At 39.2% G+C, this 25,470-nt stretch overlaps 1 protein-coding gene and 1 long non-coding RNA gene across 9 annotated transcripts in view; one reads left to right on the forward strand and one right to left on the reverse strand.

The window, feature by feature from the left end:
* The window catches only part of SPOPL (speckle type BTB/POZ protein like), a 51,242-nt gene extending 27,536 nt beyond the window's left edge, over positions 1-23,706 (reverse strand). For 2 of the 5 annotated variants that reach the window (XM_043894147.1, XM_043894143.1), the window contains exon 1: positions 23,452-23,705. The gene's annotated coding sequence lies outside the window, so the exon portion shown is untranslated. Of the gene's footprint in view, positions 1-783; positions 857-22,192; positions 22,217-23,451 lie in introns of those variants that run through there. The other 3 variants (XM_043894144.1, XM_043894146.1, XM_043894145.1) reach the window with 3 other exon arrangements.
* Positions 23,274-25,470, forward strand: part of LOC122688261 — a 139,645-nt gene continuing 137,448 nt past the window's right edge. For all 4 annotated transcript variants that reach the window (XR_006339401.1, XR_006339403.1, XR_006339404.1 and 1 more), the window contains exon 1: positions 23,274-23,377. This is a non-coding gene — a long non-coding RNA (uncharacterized LOC122688261). The remainder of the gene's footprint in view (positions 23,378-25,470) is intronic.

A 25,470-nucleotide genomic window follows, 5' to 3' on the forward strand; every position in this document is an offset into this window, starting at 1 on the left:
GACGACCAGAAGAATATACATTTTTATTATAGCTTTAGAGAAGTATACACACAGAAAAATGATACAATTAGTTGAATGTTTAACTATTAGCTCCTTATGTGCCTAATCATGTAAAGATCCTACTACTATTCCAGTAGGTGCTTACTAAGAGGGAATAGCTCATGGATCAGAGGAAGTTTTCTCTGCAAATGCATTTTCAGTATTATACAGAGAATCATTGTGAAAATTTATTTTATAATAATCCACTTCATAGCCAACTTTGTAGAAAGGGCTATCTAAAATGTGTAACTTTTTCCTGAATAGAAGCAATCTAATAATATCAAGAATAAATATTTTGTAAAGGCTTTCTCTTGATATATGCCAGGCTTAAGTATTTGCCTAATTTGACTCCCAAAATAACTCTATGAGGAGGGTAATCACTGCTTCTGCCAATGTTACAGGCGAGTAAAACACAGTACAAAAAGGTTTACATAATTTGCCCAGGATTATAATGCTAAAATTTGGCAATGCCTGCCTGGCTGCCTGGATTAAAGCCTAAACTTATACTAAATTCCTATAGACAACCTTTCCAGCATGTTACTAACAGAAAACACACACACACACAAAACCAAAGAAATGAAAAGACAAAGCAAAGGTGATTCATACTCTCTTCCAAACTCATATGATACATAAATGGCCTTTTAATCAACTTTCTAATTTCTAGACATCTGGATCATGTACTACAGCCAAAATGGAACTCTGAAAACAGTGCACAGTTTAAGACAGTGAAGTGAGCACACTTACCTGTCTCTTTTATTTCCCAACATTCCAATGAGATGAAAACAAATTTTTACAAAACAATGAAGTCATAACAGGACTGGAAAATAAGGATGATATTGGTAGATCAGAAATTTTGAGACGTTCAAGGTAGATAATAAAACAAAATAACCATGGTAGAAATGGAGACAATTTAGGAGACAGAATGGTACACTTAAATAAAACAAGAATAAGCGTCTTTGAAAAACTGATCAGAAAACAATAACTGTTGTTAATTAAAAATGTAAATGATAAAATAAATTCAATGGGCAAGATAAACAATAAAATGTTACAATTGACGGAAACTATTCTTGATAAAGACTACCCTTGAACAGACAAACTAAAACCGCAAAGAATATAGGAAATAAGAGAAGTTAGGAAGCTGGAGATCAGAGAGAAGAGATCCAATATTTCAACAAGAGACCCAACAGGTGCTCCTCAAGGGGATAAAAACAGAAATAGGGCTTCCCTGGTGGTCCAGTGGGTAAGAATCCATCTGTCAAAGCAGGGGAATTAGGTTAGATCCCTGGTCTGAGAGGATTCCACATGATACATGGCAAAAGCCTGTGTGCTGTACCTACTGAGCCTATACCCCAGGGCCTGCAAACTACAACCACTGAGCCCATGTGCCTAGAGCCGTGCTCTGGGACAGGAGAAGCCACTGCAGTGAAGTGTAGCCATCACTCACAAGCTGAATAAAGCACATTTTCAGACAGCAAATACTTGAAGTTTGCCATTCTATTTTGAAAATTACTCAATGAACTCCATTTTTGTATGACATGATTTGGTGAGTAAAAAAAAAAAAATGCTCTCAGCACACATGTCTATTTCTAAATTAACATATTATTGTACTAATATCTTTATGTACAAAGCATATAGAATTAAAAATAACTAGAAAAAAACCAAATTATTTAATTCTTAATATACTTGATACCTCCTAAAATGATCTTGTGAAATCCCTTTATGTGGATGCTTCTTTTGAGGACCACAGCGCTAACCAAACGAAAAAGGAATCTAAAGAAAAAAATCAAGGGACTGAAAAGACAATAGAATTGAATAGGTCTTGGAAGAGAAGGAAACTGAAAAAGAAAAAAAAACAACAAAACTAGGAGAATCCACTAGAATTAATTTGATATTCAGAAAATTTTCCATTGTATACAGGATTTCATTTCATTCTGAGGCCATTCAACTGTGTTCTACAGTAAATATTTATATTATCACATTATAAATACTTGGGTTTAAAAGTTTTAGAACTGGCCTGTAAATAAAGTAAGAGAAATTACAGTTACAGAAAAAAATGCAAACACCTTGATGATGTAAAACTAACAGTGAATAATGACTGAAAGACTGAAGAGAGGGAGGTAGGCAACACTGCCTAGACAAAAAGCAGGCACAGTAGGAAGTGAAACTGGGAGTGGGAAGGTAGCTTCCTATTCCTTTTACTCTTAATATAAAATGAACCTCAATATAATCATGACCTTTACTTTTAAGAAGTATATATAGCTGGGGGGGGGGAGTATTTAACATGACATGCGCATTTAGAAAACTGGAATTGGTTTGCCATAGGCAGTTCAGTTCACCCTCTCAGTGGTGTACTACTCTTTGAGACCCCATGGACTGCAGCACGCCAGGCCTCCCTGTCCATCAACAACTCCCACAGTTCACTCAAACTGATGTCCATTGAAGCGGTGATGCCATCCAACCATCTCAGCCTCTGCCATCCCTTTCTCCTCCTGCCTTCAATCTTTCCCAGCATCAGGGTCTTTTCAAATGACTCAGTTCTTCACATCAGGTGGTCAAAGTATTGGAGTTTCAGCTTCAACATCAGTCCTTCAAATGAATATTCAGGACTCATTTCCTTTAGGATAGACAGGCTGGATCTCCGTGCAGTCCAAGGGACTCTCAAGAGTCTTCTCCAACACCACAGTCCAAAAGCACCGATTCTTAAGCGCTCAGCTTTCTTTATGGTCCAACTCTCACATCCATATATGACTACTGGAAAAACCATAGCCTGGACTAGAGAGACCTTTGTTGGCAAAGCAATGTCTCTGCTTTTTAACATGCTCTCTAGGTTGGTCGTAACTGTTCTTCCAAGGAGTAAGCATCTTTTAATTTCATGGATGCAGTCACCATCTGCAGTGATTTTGGAGCCCAAAAAATTAAGTCTGCCACTGTTTCCCATCTATTCGCCATGAAGTGCTGGGACTGGATGCCATGATCTTACTTTTCTGAATGTTGAGCTTTAAGCCAACTTTTTCACTCTCCCCTTTCACTTTCATCAAGAGGCTCTTTGGCTCTTCTTCACTTTCTACCATAAGGGTGATGTCATCTGCATATCTGAAATTATTGATATTTCTCCCGGAAATCTTCATTCCAGCTTGTGATTCCTCCAGCCTGCCATGTCACATGATGTACTCTGCATATAAGTTAAATAAGGAGGGTGACAATATGCAGCCTTGACGTACTCCTTTTCCTATTTGGAACCAGTCTGTTGTTCCATGTCCAGTTCTAACTGTTGCTTCCTGACCTGCATACAGGTTTCTCAAGAGGCAGGTCAGGTGGTCTGGTATTCCCATCTATTTCAGAATTTTCCACAGTTTGTGATGATCCACACAGTCAAAGGCTTTGGCGTAGTCAATAAAGTAGAAACAGATGTTTTTCTGGAACACTCACGCTTTTTTGATGATCCAACGGATGTTGGCAATTTGATCTCTGGTTCCTCTGCCTTTTCTAAAACCAGCTTGAACATCTGGAAGTTCATGGTTCATGTACTGCGGAAGCCTAGCTTGGAGAATTTTGAGCATTACTTTACTAGCATGTGGGATGAGTGCAACTGTGCGGTAGTTTGAGCGTTCTTTGGGACTGCATTTCTTTGGGATTGGAATGAAAACTGACCTTACCAGTCCTGTGGCCACTGCTGAGTTTTCCAAATTTGCTGGCATATTGAGTGCATCACTTTCATACCATCATCTTTAGGATTTGAAACAGCTCAACTGGAATTCCATCACCTCCACTAGCTTTGTTTATAGTGATGCCTCCTAAGTCCCACTTGACTTCACATTCCAGGATGTCTGGCTCTAGGTGAGTGATCACACCATCATGATTATCTGAGTTGTGAAGATCTTTTTGTACAGGTCTTCTGTGTATTCTTGCCACCTCTTAACATCTTCTGCTTCTGTTAGGTCCATACCATTTCTGTCCTTTATTGAGCCCATCTTTGCATGAAATGTTCCCTTAGTATCTCTAATTTTCTTGAAGAGATCTCTAGTCTTTCCCATTCTATTGTTTTCCTCTATTTCTTTGCACTGATTACTGAGGAAGGCTTTCTTTATCTCTCCTTGCTATTCTTTGGAACTCTGCATTCAAATGGGTATATCTTTCCTTTTCTCCTTTGCTTCTGGCTTTTCTTCTTTTCACAGCTATTTGTAAGGCCTCTTCAGCCAGCCATTTTGCTTTTTTGCATTTCTTTTTCTTAGGGGACGGCCTTGATCACTGTCTCCTGTACAATGTCACGAACCTCCCTCCATAGTTCATCAGGCGCTCTATCAGATCTAGTCCCTTAAATCTATTTCTCACTTCCACTGTATAATTGTAACGGATTTGATTTAGGTCATACCTGAATGGTCTAGTGGTTTTCCCTACTTTCTTCAATTTATGCCTGAATTTGGCAATAAGGAGTTCATGATCTGAGCCACAGTCAGCTCCTGGTCTTGTTTTTGCTGATTGTATAGAGCTTCTCCATATTTGGCTGCAAAGAATATAATCCATATGATTTCAGTGTTGACCATCTGGTGATGTCCATGTGTAGAGTCTTCTCTTGTGTTGTTGGAAGAGGGTGTTTGCTATGACCAGTGTGTTCTCTTGGAAGAACTCTTATTAGCCTTTGCCCTGCTCCATTCTGTACTCCACGGCCAAATTTGCCTGTTACTCCAGGTGTTTCTTGACTTCCTACTTTTGCATTCCAGTCCCCTGTGATGAAAAGGACATCTATTTTAGATGTTACTTCTAAAAGGTCTTATAGATCTTCATAGAACTGTTCAGCTTCTTCAGTATTACTGGTCAGGGCATAGACTTGGATTACTGTGATACTGAATGGTTTGCCTTGCAAACGAACAAAGATCATTCTGTCGTTTTTGAGACTGCATCCAAGCACTGCATTTCGGATCCTTTTGTTGACTATGATGGCTACTCTATTTCTTCTAAGGGATTCCTGCCCAGAGTAATAGATATAATCGTCATCTGAGTTAAATTCACTCATTCCAGTCCATTTTAGTTCGCTTTTATTCCTAGAATGTCGATGTTCACTCTTGCCATCATCTCCTGTTTGATCACTTCCCATTTGCCTTGTTTCATGGACCTAACACTCCAGGTTCCTATGCAATATTGCTCTTTACAGCACCGGACCTGGCTTCCATTACCGGTCATATCCACAACTGGGTGTTGTTTTTGCTTTGGCTCCATCTCTTCATTCTTTCTGGAGTTATTTCTCCACTGATCTCCAGTAGCATATTGGGCACCTACCGACCTGGGGAGTTCATCTTTCAGTGTCCTATCTTTTTGCTTTTTCATACTGTTCATGGTGTTCTCAAGGGAAGAATACTGAAGTGGTTTGCCATTCCCTTCTCCAGGGGACCACATTTTGTTATAGTCAGCTCACATTAAATGTACCTACCACCTCCATCATGCACCTCTCTTCATTTACTGTCTTTTATGCCTGAGTTTTATGTGCACAGTTTTGTTTTTACCTAACCTATGATCTCCATGAAGATTTTTCTCTTCATTTCTGCAGTGCAAGGCCTAGAGTTTATTTTTTAAAAAGAAGGAAGGGACTAATTAAGTGGTCTGAGGAATTAATGGAATAGCTAACTCAAACCTAGATGCAAAAAGAGAATAGCCATCTTGTAGCTCTAATCACTTAAACCAGTTTATTTCACATTTACTCAAGTTCACTAAAGTGTATATAACACGGAGAGAAAGGTTTCTCTTTGAAACAGAAACAGCTGTGACTCTCAGGAGCGTGATTAGACTCAGCGGCCTCACACCTAGACACCGGTAACAGTCTTTGGGGAACAGGTGCAGGGGGTGATGAAGGGTACTGCAATGGAAATATTCTGAACCCTCAAGAGAAAAAAAAAAAAGCTGGCTAAGGGTGGAAAGACCATTCTTTCGTCCTGATTATACATACCATATAAGAGGAAAGAGCTGGGGAGAGCGGGAGGAGGGTGCTGGCATCCAGGAGTTACAGCTCATGATGATGAAATCACACAGGGCCTTACTCCCCGCCTTTCCCCACCACAGGGGTTGAGCAAATACTTCCTTTTACTTTATAGTCTACTTTGTTGTTGTTGTGTTAGTTGCTCAGTCATGTCTGATTCTTTGTGACCCCATGGACTGTAGCCTGCCAGGCTCTGTCTATGGAGTTTTCCTGGCAAGAACACTAGAGTGGGCAGCCGTTTCCTTCTCCAGGGATCTTCTCGATCCAAGGATCAAACCCCAGGTCTCCTGCATTGCAGGCAGATTCTTTACCATCTGAACTACCAGGAAAGCCCCATAGTCAACTTTACCTGGGCTTTAACTTTTTCCTATTTTGGCTATTAATAGAGGCCTAACTGAAGCAGTTGTTTATAGTCTGAACTCTCTGCCCAAAATAAAAGGTGACTTTTCTTTAGAATTTGGTAATTTGAAGTTTCTGTAAATCAAAAGCAGACTATCTGTAACTTGATATGGCCCAAATAAGTAGTTCCAGCCTCTTACGAAATAACAAATGGTAGACTCACAGCTTTATATTTCTCTAGGGCAGTGATTCTCAAATTTAATTGTGCATGAGAATCACCTGGAAGACTTGTTAAAGCAGAATACTGAGCCCCAATCCCAGGGTTAATGCTTTAGTGGGTCTGGGTCAGGCCCCAGAATTTACGTTTCAAACAAGTCTCAGGTGGTGCTGATGCTGCTGATCTAGGAATTTCACACTGAGGACCACATTTCTAGTGTGAGGATTAGACCAGAAAGCTATTAATACCAATAATACATTCATCTCATCATCACTGCTGCAGCTATCCATTTGTCCTCCACTTATGACTCAGTCGTCACAGACTTCAGGCTACAGGCAGACTCAATATTCTAACTAGGTATTATCCTGAGAGACTAGGCTGGTTTTCACCTTCTTTGTCCCAAGGTTTTACTCCAGTGTTATGGCACCTCTTTTGAAATCTATAACATCTTCTAACACCAACAGTAAGGAAGGAATTTTAATTATACATATATGGAACCTTAATTAGAACAGACAAAATAGACATTTTAAGACCAACTCTTTCTCTATTTGGTAAATCCTAAAAGTCATTAATACTTGCTGGGGAACGTTGGTACACAAGCAGGAATTTAAAACCTCTGCTTACTGTTGCCTTATCATTCAACACCAAGGTTCTCCTTAAAAAAAAAAAAAAGAGGAACCCCTGTGTGCACACACTGTAATCCCACAAAAATCCATTTCTGTTGATTTAACATTTTTTTAAAAGGATTAAAAGTAAAAAATCATTTAACATTTCTCAACATAGACACACTATGAAGTGAAGTGAAGTCGCTCAGTCGTGTCCAACTCTTTGCGATCCCATGGACTGTAGCTCACCAGGATCCTCTGTCCATGGAATTCTCCAAGCAAGAATACTGGAGTGGGTTGCTGTTTCCTTCTCCAGAGGATCTTCCCGACCCAGGGATCGAACCCAGGTCTCCTGCAACGCAGGCAGATGCTTTACAGCCTGAGCTACCAGGGAAGCCCCAGACACACTATAGCTTATCTTAATAAAGGTAAAAACGGAAAAAAGCCCTGGAGTCTGTGTTGAGAGATCTGGATTCTACCCTGAGCCCCTTTTAGCTTCAGATCACACATGCTCCTGCACAGCACTGAGCTTCTGGCTAAACAAAGCATTCAGGGCAAGAATCACTGAATCTGATCCAGCTTTACCATAAGCTTATACAGGAAGACTCATACACTGCAGACTAAGAGGTGCTCGGTATCACTACATGATCTCCTCGCAGCGCAATGACGTTCTTGGGGAAAAAATAAACTACCAATCACTTCAAAACCTGATTGCTTTTTCTGTGGCAATTTCTTTGGCTTTTTTTTTTTTCCTGTGGCTTTTTCTTGGGCAACCATTTAAAAAAAAAAATCATCATTTAAAAACAACTAGATTTGTATGTCATGCTAGTTGCTACAAGCTCATTTGTTTTCTTATTACTTATGTAAATAACTTATATACAAGGCACAGTAAGAAAATTATAAGCCTAGATAGATCTGTGTTAATGGCCATATTCCCTTAAAAATATATGAAGCACATAATTTCACTTTTTAAAAGGAGGCTATTTCCAGAAATCTTATAAAGACAGTATTGGGATTTTAAAAAAATCAGCCTTATTTAAACGCTTAGCATGGCACTTTATAACTATGTTCATTAAACTTCATGAAGTAAGATTTTAAATTATAGTGATATATAAACTGTGGTGAACCAAAAAAGGGCAAAACTAGCAGTCAGGAGATGACTCAGTATGGCAAGCTGCGAGACCACTACCCTAGTATTTTTTTGTTTTTACTCATTCATTTGTTTCTTTGTAGTCTATTTCTCTCAGCCCCTCGCCAATCACTGACTTGTGCTCTGCACTGAGCTAAGGTCTGTGGAAACAAGGAAGGAAGACAGAATATGAACTAGATCTCACAAGGCCCTTCAGGTAAAGCCTTTATCAGGGCTCTAATTTACAAATTATAACAACACTTCTTTCTCAAATGCGAGAGAAGCTATCTCAATGAACAAACGACAGATAAATTAACCATATTTCTTCTTTAAGCACCAACAGTGTTTTAATCTGTCCACCTTAATTGCCACTTCTGTAAAACATTTACTAACCAAACACTTTACCCCCATACCATTTTCTTCAGCAAAATGAATAATTCCTTAGCTACTACCTAAGCACTTTCATAACCATTGCCTTGCATACAGAATTAATCAAATGTAGTTATTAGTATAGTAATCCATAAGATTTTATTTCATAGTTTAGAATTTTACTCTTACACATATTATCTCATTTGATCCTTTAAACAACTAAATGAAGTAGCTACTTCTCTACAGAGAAACTGAAAAACAGAAGTAATATGATCTAAGGTCACAGAGTTAAAAAAAAAAAAACCAAAAAAAACCCAAAAGACAAAAAAGTAACTCAGAAATTGAATCCAGGATTCTTAACTGGAAATACTATGGTTTTTCAATTCATCAAACATGCAGAACTCCTTGAGATGATTCTATTTTCAACTTTACATAACCACTGCCTATGGTATAAGATGGCATATACTAAGAAAAAGACATAATGACTAGATTTGAAGTCAACTACTGGAAAAGTATTACATATTTGCTAGACAGCACATAATTTGTTGCCTCCTAAAAATCAAAGTACCAGGTAGCATTTAGTATTATAGAATGATCCACAGAACACCATCAGGGTTAAGAATTTGGTTCCTGATTTTAGACTTGGGTACAAATCCTGCAACTGTGTAAGTTCTCTGGGTCTCAATTTTCTTGTTTGTAAATTGGGAATAATAAATGGTAATATCTCAAATGACTGCTATATTGAATGGGACTATACAGACAACACCCAATATAGTGCCTGGTACATAGAAAGCACTACATAAATTGGTTCAACGTGTACGAGCACTAATACAAAATTCAAAAAGAGAACTAGTTTACAAAACAGTAATAATCTCATGAACTATGAAGAACAGTTAAATTTGCCTGAATATGTTTTTGAGGTTCTATTTTTGCTTCTTTAACCTTTATCATTTGGCTTTTCATCAGCTATTACATGAGCTATGAATGCTGCTGCTCTCGCACTGCTTATCTCCAACAGCTTCCGACTCCCTTTTAATGCAAGTAACGTGGAGGTGTAACTGTACAAAGATAAACTGATGCCAAAGTGTCTCTGAGAAATTGCATAATCTTCAAGAGAACTTTCTGAGTAATGGAAATGATCCTATATCTTGATTGGGCTGTTGTTGCATAGGTGAATATACCTGTCAAAACTCATCAAAATGGACACATAGGAAAAGATCTGTACATGATATAATGCAAATTAAAAAAAAATTTTTTTTTAGATTTTATAGCTCTTGAACAAGTATTCTGGCCCTTATCTTTCTCATCCTCAGAAAGGGAATAATTTCTCACTCAGAAAGAATATAATGAGTGTTAAGAGATAAGGTCTATAAAGTACTTACAGTAGTTTCTGCACAGTTAGTTGCCAATTCTGGATCCACTTACATTAACCCTAGGTATTGTTTCATCTGAGTCCTAAAACATTCACCCATAATAAAAGCTATATTTCCTCCCTTCCCTCTCCCTTTTCCTACTCTTCCCCTCATCTCTTTTATTAGTAAACATTTGATGAAAGCTTTAGCCTCCATAAGGTATTATTTTTTAAAAATCATAAGTCATTTTTCTTCAAAGTTCTCCTTCTTCTCATTTAATTACAGTAAAAAACATGGCAACTGCCTGGTGAACCAGTGGTTAAGACTCTTGTGCTTTCACTTCTGATGGCCAGGGTTCAATTCCTAGTGGGAATTTGTAAACCAAGTAAACCAAGTAGCATGGCCAAAAACAAAACAGAGTAGTTTACTTTTCCTAGTTTTCAAGTCACTTTTTAAAAAGTGTCTAAGCAATGTTCTTTGTTCTAGAATTCCAGGACACTGGAACTATTTCACGTTCATCTAGCATTTAGCTGAGCAAACATTCATTAAGAACCTAAATCAGCCAGGCACTGAAGAAACATAGATAAGGTCAGAGAGGCTAAAGCAGATCAAGTAGAACCGCTAATAAAAGTCTTACCAAATAACAAAATATTGCAAAATAAAAATCTTACCAAATAACAAAGTATTTAAACTAGAAATTCAGCTCCTCAGTTGTACTAGACTCATTTTCAGTGCCCAATAGATGCAAGTGACCAAAGGCTACCAATAATGGAATGTGGGGATCATAGAACCCTTCCACCACCACACAAAGCTCTACTAAAAAATGCTGCTTACCCATTCTGTTCCAGGATCGCTCAATCATGATTTCAGCTTATATAACCTACAATTTTCCACTGATACCAGCTGCCATCATTCTGATTTCATGAATCTTGCAAGCTATTCGAACATGGAACAACAGGCTGGTACCCAAAGAGATGAAGGCAGAGGCATCAAATCTCTTACCATCACCTGAGACCAAAAGGAGTTAGTTGCTCCTTATCATTAATGTCCCAGCCCACTTCTAATCATGGAGAGCCCCACCCTGATACTGTCACTGGTTATAATGTATCTGAGATGGGTTTGGCAAAGAGAGGAGTACTTAAAACTTTACCACCTGTTAAGACAGACCTCACTATTACACATGTCTCTTACCTATCACTAGACCACACCATTACAGCAGCTAGAAATAAAAATTCTACCAAACTACTAAGGCTTATTTTAAAGCAGTTGTTAACAATAATGTTTCATTAAAAATTAGACATTATAAATGTTAAGTCAGACAAGATGTTGGGACATCTTGTTAGTTACTAGTACTAACCTAGACAAAATTAGGAAAAACTATCATCCTTGAGAAAGATATGAGGAACTACTTTTGGGGACTCAAATTATAAAATCTAGGGGAAAGAAATTGTCTGTATCTTTATACTCTGCATGTCTATAATCATTAAAATGGCTTAATCCTCCTTAAAGGAAAACATTTCATATAGCTGCTTAGTTTACAGAGGAAAAAAAAGATGAAAAAAAAAAAAAAAGGGAGGGGAGGGCAGACAAAGAGAAAGAAGTTGAAAGAGAAAGAAATGAACTGATCCATGAAGAACAAAGTGTTAAGAGACCCTGGGTTTTAACTCAGTGTTTTTGAAATAATGTAACACATGGTCAACCTAGACTAAATACAAGGAGGCTATTGCCATCTACCTACCAGCCTTGACCTTTCAAGGAAATGCTTTGCAAAATAGATGTTCTTATACTTCAAGAGAACACTTTAACTACATGAATGCCATCTCAGCTCTTCTGACCATAAGCTAATAATTTCAAGATTCTTGTGACTAGCAAATCAGTAGCTACTCAAGAATATGTAGAGCATCAGTGTTAATCAAAGAGCTGCAGCACCCAGGACAGTACTTTGTAGCAGTTAAGAAGTAAGGTCAGATGTTAAAATACTAGCTCTACAAATGCATAAGACAATGTTAAAAAGGGAAAACTATGAGTTCATCTGCAGTTATGAATCTCTATGAGTGTTTTAACAGAAGAAATCAACAACTAATTATGATTTCCAAAAGATACAGGAATGGTGTTTCCCTACGTATGATTCTAACATGATCTATATTCACTAGGGAATGAGAAGAGACCTACCACACCCTAAGCCTCAAAAAGATACACAGGTAAAAATATTTGTCACATCCTTGGTATTTGCTAGACAACCTGATAACAACAACAACAAAAAAAGTAGCAATACTGTCTTCTGTGACACAAGAAAATTTTCACATATAACAGAAAATTAAGTCTAAAACAACATAGCAAGCTGTGGGCATTTGGTAAAATGTGCTCAACTTTCAAGTTCTGAAAATTGAGTAAGCTTGGCTGTGTAGCCAGTACTTCCTTTATTTAAAGGGCAGGAAAACCTCACAAAATAATGAATGAACACAACCTACAATCTGGGTAGATAGTCAAGAGCAAGTGCATTTCAGCATTGCATGATTAGAGCTTTGGGGCAATCCTACAGACTAACTCAATAAAAGGGCCTACAGAACTTTTTGCCAGCTTGCAAAATCTTAAAACCTTTCCCATGTTTAGCAACAGCTAGGCAGAAATGCACCATTTATCAGAAAGTCAGTAAACTATACAGTGAAGCTGCAATTTTCATGACAGCATTATTTTCCTTAAATTAGACTTATATTTGTTTTACATTCTGCATCTTACCAACTGACAAGGCAACCAGAATCATTTGATGAGTTTTATGAAAATATACAAGTCTCTATTTTCCTTTGGCGTGCACATGGGAGGGGTATGTTAGTATGCCTGAAGAAAGGAATCACGTATATTTTGAAAAACTAGCCATACCACTTTACACCCACCAGAACAGCTAAATAAATCAAACAATATCCAGCAAATGTTGCAGAGTATGTGCGACAAATAGAACCCTCGTTCACTACTGAAAAGACACTTTGGAAACACTGGGTAATATAAACCGAAATGGAACAAAAGCACATACGGTCCAAAAATTCTACTACAGCAATTATGTGCACATGTGCAGCAAAAGATATGTACAAAAATATTCTAGGGGGGCATTAGGCATTGTGACTCAAAACTGGAAACCATTGAGATGTTCATCAACAGTAGAAGGGATAAATTACAGTATTTATACATACATAGTCATACAACGGGGTGGAATACAATAAAATGAGAATTAAGAAGCTACCACACTATACACTATACTGACGGATCACATAAAAACTGATTTAAGAAGCCACACACAAGGGTGTGCTGCTGTACGATGGTACGTGAATGTCCATGAATGTATGTTACATTCCAATAAAAGTCTACCTAAAATTGGAAAAGCAAATCAATATGTAATAAATAAGCAACTCTGATGCCTAAACATTTATAACACAATCTGATTCCCAGTGCCACATCTCCTCCATGCCAAGACTGGGATAGAACACTTAAAAAAAAAAAAATCCTCCCTCATATTAATCTAAACCATTTTTACATTAAAACAAAGAAGGCTATATTAGGGTAATAGAATGCAAGAGACAAATCCTTTTTAAGGAGAGAAGACACTAATCTGAAAAGAATTTTAACATCAAAGCTCTCCCTCTCCACATTACCTTGACCACACTCCGATCCTCACCACCTAAAAGGGCACTCTTCTCTGTCATTTATTTAATGGAAAGATTTGAAAAGAAATGACCTATCCTAGCAGGGTAGTTATGAGCATTGAAACAAAAAGAGTGGATACATCAAGTCTTCAGTACTGTGCCTATTATGCACTCAATGACTAAACAGTATTAATAAATCCCAAATAGTGAGTCTTCCAGGTCAAGGGCTATTTCCAATTTATTACTGAAATACAGAACCCAGCATTTAACAGTTGGCCAGTTTATGGAATAAACAAATGATGTGAGTGTAAAACAAAAAGAAATAAAAGCAAGGCAAAAGTGGGAAAAGGGGAAATACCAAGAAGCTCAAAGGAAGGGCTTATTTTTCTATCAGGGTAAATGACAAGATTTTAAATCTCAAATGAAGCAACAAGGAACTTCCCCGGTGGTCCAGTGGCTGAGAGCCCACCTGCCAATGCACAGGACACGAGTTCGATCCCTGGCCCAGGAAGATCCCGTATGCCACGGAGCAACTAAGCCCGTGTGCTGCAACGACTGAATCCCATGCCCCTGGAGCCTGTGCTCCCCAACAAGAAAAGCCACTGCAGTGAGAAGCCTGTACACTGCAAACAGAGTGTAGCCCCCTCAACTAGAGAAAGCCTCGGCTCAAGAAGGAAGACCCAGTGCAGCCAAAAAGAAATAAATAAACCTAAAAGAAAATGAAGAAACAGAAACTTCTCTGGCAGTGCACAGGTTAAGACTGTGCTTCCAATGCTGGGGGCTGGGGGCACAGGTTTGATCCCTGGTCAGGGAACTAGGATCCCACATGCCATCTGGTATAGCAAAAAAAAAAAAAGTGAAGCAACAAAATCACATACATTAAAACTTTTACAATAAATAAAAACTGCCTCATATATAAAAATAAAAACTTTTCCTCCATATATTTCACAGTGCAGAAGCCAGATGTCTTAAATACAGTTCTTTGATACTGAAACTCTTAAAAATATTTCCGAACGAATTCCTTATGAGGTTGACAGGAATCACAAGTATATAACGGGTTATTTTTAAGACATCCGTCACAGCACATCAATGTTCTGATTAAATATGTCATAACAGAAAGGAAAGCTGATTTCACCGAACCCTCATACAGTGGTATTACTTTTATGAATTTAGGTATCAAAATCATCAAGACTGCAATCTTACCAATACATTAGACTTTCAAAGACAAATTAATAAAATACTTTTAATCTCTATTGTGTGCACAAAATAACAATGAACTATATTAGATCCTTTCCCCTTCCTTTTAAGCATCTCCTTATTCTTAGATTAAGAATAAGAATCTTATTTATTTAATTAACTGTTTTTAATTAACCAACATTTACACAAAGCAATTTATGTGGCAAGCATTACTCTAAATGGAAATAAAACTCATTTGATTCTTATAACAACTCTTACAAGGTAGATATTATTATCTTTTCCATTTTACAGATAAGACCGCTGAGGCAGAGACGCTAAGTAACCTACCTAAATTCAGAAAGCTATTAAAAAGCAGACTGGATGCACTCTTAACCTCTATGCTATACTGCCTAGAGATCTCTGAGGTAAAGTAAAACTAAGTTTATCCTGACTTCACTTGATGTTGGGAGGTTGGTTATGTTGATGATCTTGGGTGATAACCTGAACATTAAACAGCACTTATGGCACATTTCATAAATTCTAAGATACCCATTTTTAAAAAAGTATATATTTTAGTATGTCTGAAACTGATGGCATTTTACAACTGCAACTGACAGTGCTCTCTCTGGTGTACATAAAATAACAGTGCATCTGGTAACTGCTGGCAAGCATGCTTCAAAAACCTACGCTATGACCCTCACGGGTTAGTGCTAAGTAAATAAGAAGAAATATCTAAATTACTCCACAGGTCTGGTACAAGGGCTTTAAAAAGCGTATTTCTTCCCCAAAATGATCTGTGATGAAATTGCAGGTAGAGGTATCTTTCCACTGCAGTAAGTTGTCCCTCTCTCAGGCCCACGCTGAACTAAACCTGCTTATACACTGCTAGGGAAAAATAACTAGTTTCATTATACAATTTGATGAAGAAATAAAGAATTTGGGGTGGGAAAAAGGCCGGCAGACAAAATAACAGCGAAATTGAGATACCTGAGAAAATAAAATCAACAGGAAAGCATAAATCAAGATACCTCGCCAGTACCACTTGATTCAAGCCAGTTCTCAAATGCCACTGATAAAAATGCTCACTTAAGTATTTCAGTTTTTTAAAAAATATACTTTGAATGCAACCAGAATTGACCAGATACGCTTGGTGTGTGCCCATGTCCTACTTGAACTACTCTAACAAAACTGGACATGTTAAACTTAATGACCATATTGCATAGCTAACTGGTTATCAAAGGTTTAAACTGATCCTAAGAGTGGCCACCAAAAAAATTTAAATAAATAAAAAGTTCAATTCATTCAGGACTTCCCTGGTGGTACAGTGCATAGGAGTCTGCCTACCAATGCAAGGGACACGGGTTTGATCCCTGATCTGGGAGGATTCCACAAGCTGCAGAGCAACTAAGCCCCCGCACCATAATAACCATGGAGCGCCGGCTCTTGAGCCTGAAAGCTGAAACTATTGAGTCCATGTGCTGCAACTAGTGAAGGCCGTGTGCCTAGGGCCTGTGCTCCACAATTTAACTAGAGAAAGCCCACACACAGCAAAAGAGAACTAGTGCAGTCAATAAATAAATGTTTTTTAAAAATCCAATTTATTTAAATATTCCTGTGTCAACACTTGCCTTGATAATTACAGAATGAATAATGTTTTAATTTTTTCTTTGTCTGCTTTTGTGTTAGTGGTTAAAGCTACCTTTCAAGGTAACTTCCCACTAAAACACCAAAACTGCATCCAGATTACAACTAAAAAAAAAAAAACCCACCTTGCACTTTAAAAAAACCCAACTGTGTACTTTACCTTAAAAATCACTTAATTTTGATGGGGCAGGAGGGAGGGGACTAAAATGCACTTTCACAAAACTAAAGATTTGTTCTGTAAATATACCCAGACAGGAAACAATGGTATCTTCTTTAATGGTGTATTAAATCGCAAATAATATTTTAAAAGCCTCATACTACTTTTCAGTTACACACAACCTTTGAGATACTGCACCACCTAATAGAAGAGAGAAACCTCTGTTCTTTTGTATTCGTTAGTCTTAATTATTTTTATTCCTGTAATATTTACACTTTAAGTGTATAAACAACCTATCCCAGCCATAGTTTGAGGTAATGCTATTTTATATCTGTAGATCAAATTTTTAAAAAACTATTTTTTTATGTATGTAAAGTTCTATTTCACATAGTTATATAATTCAGAATTTAATGTTAAAAATTATCCTGTCTTCCTTTAGAACATGTAGGTAAGTCTGAAGAATATCTGAAGAGTTCTGCATATGTATATATAAATAAAAGGCTTGGGAAAGTGTACCTGTAAGAACTGTAATATACAAAAAACATATAGTTGTTGTACAAGAATTTATTAAGATTTAAAACACTAAAAACCAGGGAGAAGATGAGCAAAAGACGGGAGGAACTAATAAAAGAAATTTTTTTAAAGTTATAATTTTCTTAATATAAAATGGAAGGAAGACTGACTTAGCAGATTAGAATAATGATGTTTCTACAAAAACTTAAGAAAGGATATCAAAAGCAAAAATTTTGATAGTCTATCCTGTTTTTTAAAAACAGATGTCTTCTAGAACCTTTATTTACTGTGTTGGTAAACCATAAAGAAGGCTGAGCGTTGAAGAATTGATGCTTTCGAACTGTGTTGCTGGAGAAGACTCTTGCGAGTCCCTTGGGACTGCAAGATCAAACCAGTCAATCCTGAAGGAAGCCAACCCTGAATACTCACTGGAAAAGAGCTCCCTGATGCTGGCAAAGGGAGAAGAGGATGGCAGAGGATGAGACGGTTGATGTAACGGGCATGGATTTGAGCACACTCTGGGAGATAGTGGAGGACAGAGAAGCCTTGTGTGCTGCAGTTTATGGGGTTGCAAAGAGTCAGAACTCCAATACTTTGGCCACCTGATGTGAAAAACTGACACATTTGAAAAGACCCTGATGCTGGGAAAGATTGAAGGCAGGAGGACAAGGAGACGACAGAAGATGAGATGGTTGGGTGGCATCACTGACTCAATGGACATGAGTTTGAGTAAACTCTGGGAGCTGGTGAGGGACAGGGAGGTCTGGTGTGCTGCAGTCCATGGGGTCACAAAGAGACGGACATGACTGAGTGACTGAACTGAATGAAATAGTTGGACTCAACTTAGTGACTGAACAACAACAAAGCCCATTTTAACATAATTTCTCTAATACGTTTTTTTTTTTTGGTCAACTAAGGTTTTGCCAATTACAGCATTCTTCATGAAGGAATCCCTGAAAATAAACTGTGTTCTACTATGATGTAAGACTTTAAGTCTCAGACCATTTAGACTATCTAAAATAGCATTTACAGTATCAGGGGACTGCTATTATTTCACTGAGACCCTAAGTATGACCACTGACCATACACCTGATGGACAGGAGTAAACTCCTAGCAATCCTTACCAAGGCCTTAACTTTAATTCTCTAAATTTGAGAAAAAGCTATATGTATAAAATTTCTCCCATCCAAAAAAAAAAAAATCATTAAAATATAACCAAAATATTCAAGTTATACTATCAATTACTTAATGATTCTATAAATATAGGTTATAAAATATAAAGCTAACCAGCAGAAACAAAACACCACCTAGGACAATAACAAAGAAAAGCTTTAAATTTTGAAGGTATTCAGAAGCCGTGTGTGGTGGCTAAATAGCTAGTGATATTAATCAAAAAAGGAAACAGAAAGATGTACAAGAGGCAAACTTTTGAATGGTATGGCCAAATTCTCTAATCTACCACCCATACGTGACAGTCACAATCCCTTTCCTTTGCAAGCTTTCCAAATAAACTCCTCCACCCCTGCATCGCCCTTTCCATCTCTCCATTTGTCCTTCTGAAATGCTCTGCCCAATGGTCTGCTTTCTTTTGAAAGCTTTCCCTAAGGCCCCTTCTCTCTGCTTACAAGGCAACCTGAATAAACTGCTATGACAGCACTGATCGCACTACACAACATTTAACTGTCCATTGTCCCTAGACTCTGGGGTCTAAGTGAATTCTGAAAAGTCTAGTAATAGTTAATACTTGATAAATAGTACTTAAAAAATATATTCTATCTGAATATATTCTAAATGAATGAATGAATGAATGAGTTTGAGATGCTTACAGAACACCCAGATTAACCATAAACAGAAACATGGCTTTGAGCTCAGGAAGGAAGACATGGTTCATGTTATAGATCACATTTTACCCTAAATCTCTAATTGTTGCTTTGGCAGATTAAGACAAAATTCATAATCAAATAGTTTATGGATGGACAGACAACTGAGACATAAAATTTTTTGCCCATAAAATACAATGTGTACTCTTTGTTGTTGTTTAAGTCGTTAGGTCATGTCTCAGTGACCCAGTGAACTGTAGCCCGCCAGGGTCCTCTGTCCATAGGATTTCCCAGGCAAGCATACTGAAGTGGGTTACCATTTCCTTCTCCAGGGGATCTTCCTGACCCATGGATCAAACTTGCATCTCCTGTATTGGTAGGTGGATTCTCTACCACTGAGCCACTGGGGAAGCCCTGTGTTCTCTCTAATTTCCAACTTAATTGATTTCTCAGCTTCAATCAACATAGATTAGCCACACCCTCCTTTTTTGGCCTATTGCCTTGGCTTCAGTGATGCTAAGGACAATCTCCTTCAACCTCTGGCTATATCTTCTCTTTCCCCTTTGCTCCAGTTCTTTTTCTCAATGTTAAATACTGAAGAGTCGTAGGGACCACATCCCTTTATCTTCTCTATATACTGTCTGCTTAGGCAATCTCATCCCCCACCTTCCACATTAAGACATCCATTAACAGCTATATACTGATTATTCCCCACAGAATTACGATCAATATCTCCCCTATTACCAGAAACTAACACAAAACTGCTCTCCCTTCCCCCAGTATTCCCCTATATTAGGCACACGAACCACCAACCCTGGAAATCAGCTTTCTCCTCTCCCTAGACTTCTAAATCGAATCCACCACCAAATCCTATTAACTTTACTTTTCAAATATTTGTCAAATACTGCTACTTTATCATTGCCAAGTCTGGACCAAGATTTCATTATCTCTTGCCCAAATTACAAAAATAGCTGAATTCAATTCTGCTCAAAGTGTGATCTGTGGACGCATACTGATCCACAAACTCTTGTTATTGGTGTGAGACAAGGTAAATACAGCAACAGAGGGTACTCAGAAATTTTTAGAGCAATCTGACAGACACATATCCATTTTATTGTACATTACCAAAGTACCACACAAACTATAAAGTAAAACAAAACAAAACGGGTCTTTCGCCACAAATAAGTTTGAGAAGCACTGGCCTAACTGGTCTCCTTGCTTTTACTCTTGCTTGTCTCCAATCTGTCCTCAACAGAGCGGCCAAGTGATGGTTTTAAAGCAAAAATTTAAGGAACTTATTCAGCTGTTTGACATTCTCCAGTGGCTTCCCACTACCCCTAGGATTAATTACAAAAGACAGGTAAATCCCACTGCTGAGATTTTTACCAAAAAAATTTTTTTTTTCAGAAAGGTGAAGAATCTTGTTTAAAGTAACCAAAGAAGAATCGGAAGACTGGAAGGTCTGGGAGGCAACAGGATAACAGACTCTACAACCATATGACCTGGCTCCACTGCTTACTTAGCTGTGTGATTTTGCGGAAGTAATCTGATTCTCGGGTTCCTTATTTGTGAAATGGAGATATAATAAAGGCTTTTCAAAGGGGGATTGTTGAGAGATTTAAACAAGTTAATATATATAAATCATTTGAAAGAATGGCTGGCCCAGTGCTTTAGAAGTATTAGTGATTATCATTATCTTTAACATTTTACTAGTGCTCTTAGAAGATAATTTTATCTTCTTACTTGCTCATTGTCTGTCAGTGAAATTACAAAAAAAAAAAAAAAAAAAACCCCCACCAAAAACAGTCTATATTATTATTCTCTGATGGAACTTTTCTCAGAAGACTTAAACCCTACAGAAACTGAGTTGAGTTACTATTTCCTCAATTCTCTTTCTCAAGCATAGGGCAGAGCTAGCACCAATCTAGGTGCATAGAAGAGTAGTTAATTCATTACATACTTTGGATGCTTTAGAGCAATAGGGCCTGATATTTACTGGAACCCCTGCTGAAAAGGGCTGCTCCTGTGTATTCTCCAAAGCCTGGCATGATGTAGGTGCTCATTAAATATTTTTGGAAAGAATGGTTCTTTTCAAAACCAAAGCAATAGTGCTTAGCACAAAGTAGCTACTAATTGTCAATTTCACTCCACCCCCTTCAAAGTTTCTACAAACTTTAAAAGTATGATTCTATGGGATTCATTTTTCTTGAACTGGGGGAGTCTATATTATTTAAAGCCAAAAATGCAGAATACAGACAGTAGGAAAGCCAAGAAATAGAAACCAATGTTGGCAGGAACTATGTGGAAACAGTAAGAGGTGGAAGATAGGTAGAATTTGGATATGCAGGGGAAAGAGCAAAGGTTATTCTAGGTCAGGGAATAGCATAAGCAGCAGAGGCAGTGTCACCCAAAGTTTAAAGAACATTCCATTGGTGATACAAAAAAAAGAAAAAAAGATTTTAAGCTATACACAGGCAAAATATTTGAAAGTTCCATATGCACATGTTTTTATGTGTAATTAGGAGAGCAAATTGTGATTCCAAACTTTTACTACTTATAACAACATTAACAGAACTTATTTGGACTTCTTAAAAAAGTGAGTTGTTTAAAAAAAAGTATCAAGAAAACAATGCACAGGAAGTGAGCAGATAGGACAAAATTAGTTAGGATTTTAAAGAGTAAAACTTGGGGAACATTAAGACACAGTCATGTGAATAAAACCAGTCACTAAGAGAAAAGCAATGAGTCTTCTGAATGGAAGCCTAAGCTCTATCCTTAGTAGCAATTCAACATAAAGGACAAGCAGGTATGAAGTATCTTAATAGTTCTGAGTATTTAATTGTAGGGCTACAATTTTCCTCAGTGAAATCCTCATTTTCCCTATGATAAATACGCTACACAATTCAATTTCAGTTACTCCCAAAACAAAGATAATTTTAAATTTCCAAATAGATACCTGAAATTGATAGAACGTATAGCCTGGTAACTTACCTGACAATAAGGAGCTAAAACTGTACTTTTCACACTAGAAGGAACTACTTTATACAGCAACAAAATATGAATCATAGCTACATCACAAAAGCTGTTAAAATAAAAAAAGCAAAAGACAGCTTTCCTTCTCTCCACTTCTCTCAAAATTAACCTACCAATAGCCAAATCAAGCTAAGAGATGACGATAAAGACACACTTATTGAACTCTTTATCAGGCACTGCTGTATCTTACCTGAATTAAGTTATGCAATTATCACCACCATTTTATGAAGTACACTCCTATCCACATTCTACAGCTGTAAGAATATGAGGCACAGAGAGATTAAATAACTTGCTCAAGCCCAGATATGGTAGATGGAAAGGCAGGGATTTAGATCCTGACAGTTCAGAGTCTGAGCTCTTAACCACTGGGCACCATTTATCTCAAGAATAGCAGGATGGTAATTTGAAATATTCCACCTTCCCCATTATGACAGGAGAGATGTAATGTTTCAAAATTTGAACTTTTTTATTAGTTAAATTTCCAGTCTAAGAAACAGGAGTTTCATCAGTTTTATGGAAACACTAGGAAGATGAGTATTATAATGAAATAATATAGGCCCAGGAGTCTTTCAAATACAGACAAAGCACCAGAAGCTTCAGAAGCCTGGCTGTAAATGACACTATTCAGAGAAAGATGCCAAAAGTTGGGATAAGCAGAAGGTGAATCCTATTTCTACTCGATTTACTGCTTTGAAGGAGAAAATTCTGCCCATCCCCTTGCCTTTCTGTAATTCAGTTACACAAATGCACAGATTCAAGAGGAGTGAGGGGAAAGGATGACAGAGGGAGCAGAAAGATGATGAAGTCAGGACGTCGTGGACCCTGAACCGCAGAGTCCGTCTGATGTACCTGGTGAGGGAGAATTATGGGAGGGCAACGTGTACCTGGGGGTAGGGAGGTTGAGGGCAGGGTCACCAGGGTGGAGGCACCCAGTGGTCCGGCTGCAGAGCTGAGAATTCATCGTGACACGGGGTAATGGAGGTACTTTCGAGTGTATACTTTGGGGATAAGGAGGTCTGGACGTGAACGCGGGGGTGGGGGGCAGTTTCTCGCTCTAGGCAGGACTCAGGGTGGGAAAACAGACAAGGTATTAAAGGGCGGGCGCGGAGGTCTACAGTTCATAAAGGGGGAAGAGTGGCGCAGGCAAAGGGGCAAGGCTTGCGGAGGAAGGTCGGGGGGATCCTGGCAGAAGGAAGCAGGGAGTCAATGGGGGAGGGGATGATTCCCAGGGGAAGCAGACACTCGCGAGGTTAGGGAGGTCCGGGGGCCGGGGGTGGGGCCGGGGGGCGGGAGGCACACCTCAGGAGCGGGGGTCCTGGGCCGAGGAGGAGGAGGGCGCCGAGAAGCGGGAGGAGGCCGCTGGGTTCCACTGCAGGTGAATCCCGGGGTCGAGGGGGGAGCAAGCGACCACGGCTGCGGCCGGGACCGCGGCGGGGGAGGGGCACCTACCCGGACGTGAGGGGTAGCGGCGGGCAGTCCCAGCGGCGGCTCCTCTCCGGCTGAGGTGATGGCGGCGAGTCCCTGTGGCGACCGCCTCCGCCGAGCCGCATCCCTCCTCCCCAATCCGCCCTTCTCTCCTGTCTCCCGCTCCTAAACTTCTTCCCCGGGATAAACAAACCCGCCGCCAGGGGCGGCCGCCTCCGCCGCTCCCGCCCCCACACAGGCCCCCCCCCGCTCCGGGCCCGTCCGGGCCCCGGCTTCCGAGTTGCGACTCCAGCCCCAGCCCCAGCCCGCGAGGGCGCGTGCGCGCGGCGGCGGCGGCGGCTCGCAAGGCCTTCCCTCCCTCCTGCGCCGGGCACTTCCGGCCCGGGCCGGATCCGCCGCCGGGATTTGAATGTAGCCGGCGCCGTTTGCGCCGGGCACTGGCTCCAAGCCTGGCGGGCTCCACGTCCCCGGCCGAGCCGAGCCTGGTAGGGACGCCCCCGCTTCAGTGCAGCATAAAACTTTCCTAAAAAACTCACTGATCCCCGCCCCTAACAGCTTATCTAATTGACCTAGGGTCAGTGTGAAAGGCGACTGCTGTTTTCTGCGCACGGTTTTCTTAGGGCTGTACCAGGCTGGAAAGCCAAGATACAATTTGTACCGATCGCTCCCTGTGAGCTCAGAACTATATGACTCCCTAAAACAAAAACAGAAGTATAGAGACTTCCCTGGCGGTCCGACAGTTAAGACTCTGCGCTTCCACTGCAGGGGGCGCGGGTTCCATCCCTGGTGGAGAACTAAGTTCCCGCAAGCCACTCAGCGCGGCCAAAAGGGAAAATCAGCAACAACAAAACGGGAGTATACAGTCTCTCAATACGGATAAAGACAACAGTCTGGTAGGCAAATGAAGTGCCATGGTGGAAGCGTTTTCCGTTGGAGGAGATGAGCCGGAACTATCAGGCTTAGGAAGGGAGGGGTCCACGCAGGGGCGGCTGAAGGATGCTTGAGAGGCCTATCAGAGCAGGAGGCCTCCAGAGACTGGACGTTGGTAAATAGAGCTATAGCTAAGCAAATGTCTTAAGAGATGAGGTGACTGCCTCATGGAGTTCAGAGAATGTAATCTTATTTATGTATTTAACACAAAAAACGTGGGTGGAATACAAACAGCTACAGCCAGAATTTCAGAAAGGAAATAAGACCAGCATAATCAGGTCTCAAAGTTGCCTTAGGCAAAGAGTTAAAAAACAAGTGAAAATGAGCATTGATATATTGGGGACTGTAGGGAGAGGAAATATTAGTGCAGAATTTCATGTTCTTCAAACATGAACAAAATCAGTTACTATTATTTGCTGTACTCATTGTGGGTGTGTGTTAACTTTACGGTATGTGACATAAACAGTACAAATTACATGTAATTTTTGCCCAGGCCTTTTAGCTGTGTCAACCTCTTATCACTCATGCACTTTCTTTAATCGACCATTATTATGCACTAATAAATGTAATAGGTTCAAGGAATTGAACTGCAATAAATCCTTCAGTAGATTTCCAATTGTGAGTTAAGAAATGAGTGGTACTTGGTGGCTCTCAGTACTTGACTGAATTGTTCCTCCAGGTATTATTATAGTCTTTCCCCTAGGCTTGCTTTCTTTGCAGTATTAGGATATGTCATTCTTTTTCTGGCAGTATTTGGTGAATTTATCCACTGATAAAATAACAGTAAATAGTAAAAGATGACACCACCCTTATGGCAGAAAGTGAAGAAGAACTCAAGAGCCTCTTGATGAAAGTCAAAGAGCAGAGTGAAAAAGTTGGCTTAAAGCTCAACATTCAGAAAACTAAGATCATGGCATCCGGTCCCATCACTTCATGGCAAATAGTTGGGGAAACAGTGGAAACAGTGACAGACTTTATTCTTTTTTGGGCTCCAAAATCACTGCAGATGGTGACTGCATCCATGAAATTAAAAGACACTCCTTGGAAGGAAAGTTATGATCAACCTAGACAGCATATTAAAAAGGAGAGACATTACTTTGCCAACAAAGATTG

The sequence above is a fragment of the Cervus elaphus genome, chromosome 33 (assembly GCF_910594005.1).
Source record: "Cervus elaphus chromosome 33, mCerEla1.1, whole genome shotgun sequence".
Taxonomy (NCBI): domain Eukaryota; kingdom Metazoa; phylum Chordata; class Mammalia; order Artiodactyla; family Cervidae; genus Cervus; species Cervus elaphus.